At 50.4% G+C, this 2,673-nt stretch overlaps 1 protein-coding gene across 1 annotated transcript in view; it reads right to left on the bottom strand.

Moving 5' to 3' along the window:
• The window catches only part of Mtfr1 (mitochondrial fission regulator 1), a 46,383-nt gene extending 44,008 nt beyond the window's left edge, over positions 1 to 2,375 (bottom strand). Inside the window, exon 1 of the mRNA XM_013034470.1 lies at positions 2,326 to 2,375. The gene's annotated coding sequence lies outside the window, so the exon portion shown is untranslated. The remainder of the gene's footprint in view (positions 1 to 2,325) is intronic.
• Positions 2,376 to 2,673: the final 298 nt, after the last annotated feature.

Raw genomic sequence — 2,673 nt, 5'->3', positions numbered from 1 at the left:
CAAAAAGAAAAAAGCCGGAAGTGGCGCTGTGGCTCAAGTGGTAGAGCGCTAGCCTTGAGCTGAAGAGCTGAGGGACAGCGCCCAGGCCGAGTTCAGGCCCCATGACAGGACCAAAACAAAACAACAACAAAAAAAACCTGAGTCTTACTATGCAGCCCAGGCTGGCCTTGAGCTGGTGATTCTCCTGCTCCACCTCCTGAGTGCTTAGATTACAGATGTGACACACCATGACCAGCCATCTTCCTTTTCTTTTTCAGGCTGTTTTCTTCTTTCAACTCTTCCAGTAATTCACTAGTTACCTACATCTACTGTCTTTATATTCATCAGGTCAACCAGGAATCCTTTTACATCTCAGGTGAAGCCATTTTTTACAGTGCCAGCTCACTTTCTGTGAGATGGATTTGATTGTGTTACTTCTTTGCTTATTATGTTCTGACTCTTGACCTTAGTTCGTAGACTTCTGGAGTTGAGAAGTCCTAAAAAAGAGTCTTCTCTACTGGCCTCTAAATAAACCATGCTCTAGTTCCTAGTTCCTCTAACACTATTTGAATGAAGATGCTGTCATGGGAGCAGTGGGAAAATGAGGGACACAGATAAAACACTCAGTAGGAATATCCAGTATTTGACAAATGCTACTAAGGAGTGGTATACCTACACAAGTGGCTATACCTTTAAGTGGCTATTAAACAATAAAAACCTTATTACTGTATCTGTGAAACGATTTATTCATTTTGTGCATAACTTCAAATTAATGTTCTGTTTCAAAGAAACCAAAAATGTCTCATTATTGTTTAGTTCTTGTATATTTTCATGTGGTGTTGCCCCATCCCACTACTATAGATTTGTAGTTCAATAAAAAAAAAAAAATTAGTTTTTCACAGTTGTACTATACTCTATTCTTCAGATACATTTTACAGAGTAAAAATTTGTGAGGTTCAGGGGTACATGCCTGTAATTCCAGCACTCTGGGAGGGTGAGACAGACGAATATCAGAGACTAGCCTAGACTACACAGGGAAGGAAGGAGGGAAGGAAGGAGGGAGGGAGGGAGGGAGGGAGGGAGGGAGGAAAAGGAAGGGAGGGAGGGAAAAGAAGGGAAAGAAGGGAAGGAGGGAGGGTGAAGGAAGGGGAGGGGAAGGAAAGAAGGAAGGAAGGAAGGAAGGAAGGAAGGAAGGGGAGGGCTGGGAGGGAGGGGCAGGGACAAAAAGGTGAGAGGGAAGGGAGGGAATGAATTCTACAATGACAAAGGCCAAAATTAACACTCTGAATTCCAGTCCTTTTAGCAGTTAACTTCAGACAAATTTTGTGAGCTCTAAAAAATTTTTCCGTCCACTATGACAGTCGCTCTTATTTCACAGGAATGTTGTCAAAATTAAAGCAGAAACAATTTAAATGTGTTCCATTCACACTAAGCATTCCGTAAATAAAACGTTAGGGATAACAATTTCTGCTTAAAAGTGTAGCACTAGTGCCTAGCCTATTTGGTACCTTTGTTTTTCCTTAATATTGAAAACCTGAGCACAAGGTAAAGCAACCTGTAGTTTAGCAATGTCTACACTTTAATGTGAGCCTTGTTTTACTCGACCTCTTTGCAAAACAAATTAGGGGGAGGGGAAAAAGGGTTTTGAGTATCGATCAGGACCGAGGTGTAAAAACAAAAGGGATAAACTCCAAAAATAGCCCAGAGATGGGAAGCAAGCCTGGCCAGGAATGGGTCGCCACTGAAACTTGAGTGAGGAACCCCACTGCCGCCTTCATGCTCCTTGTTCAACTTCCAGGACGTTTGGTTTAGGTGTTCAAAGGCCAATCTTTCCCTTTTAGGCGACACGTAAACCGAGAATAACCAGACCGCACACGAGAAAGTTCTGGGCGGTGGACAGTGAGTGGCAACACCGGCCAGGTGAAGCAAGCCTTGCCTCGCAGGCCGCCCGCACAGGCGAGGTCGCTCCGCCTCCCGGACTCCCCGAGGCCGGCTGGAGGCCGGGGAAGGCGCTGCACCTACAGGGCCGCCGCGCGGGAACGGGGGCTCCCGAGTCGGCCCGGCCGAGGGACAGGAGTGAGCGGATGGGTGGTGGGCGAGCAAATCCCAGCCCTTCGGGGGCAACGCACTCGACTCCCCTCAGCTCCGCCCCAGCTCCGGGCCCTCCGGGGCCCTCGGCCACCTCGGCTGAGCACACGCCTAGACGGCCCACGGAGTCCACCGGCCTCCCGAACCAGGTTCCTTCCGCTCCTTTCCTGTCACCCCGACGTCCCATCGCCGTCAAGCCCAGGGCCGCCGCGTTTCCCGCCTTGCCAACCGCTTTTCCAGTCCCCATGCCCCACTTACCCCGCCGCGCGGCAGCCAACACCTTCTCCAACTACTCAGGCTTCCAGACTGGCCGTCCCGGGACGTTGCTTGTCAATCAGCCAATCCCGCCCTTAGCCGGGACCAGGATGACCAATGAGCTGTTTGCTAGGACTCGGAGGTGGGGCGTAGGGAGCCGAGCCAGTCCGGCCCCGCCCTAGGCGCCCACGGCTACCTTTCGCTGTCATTGGGCGCACGCGCAGGACCTCGTGAGGGGCGTGTGCTTTCGCGCGGGCCTTGCTTTGGTGCCCTCACTGCTCGGCCCAGGGGAAAAGCTTTCGTGCGCTAAGTTTGTAGGAAGACCCGCGTCCCGAGGCTAGCCTGGACAAA

The sequence above is a fragment of the Dipodomys ordii genome, unplaced genomic scaffold (assembly GCF_000151885.1).
Source record: "Dipodomys ordii isolate 6190 unplaced genomic scaffold, Dord_2.0 Scaffold190, whole genome shotgun sequence".
NCBI classification, from domain to species: Eukaryota; Metazoa; Chordata; class Mammalia; order Rodentia; family Heteromyidae; genus Dipodomys; species Dipodomys ordii.
This window is presented reverse-complemented; position numbering and strand designations above follow the sequence as displayed.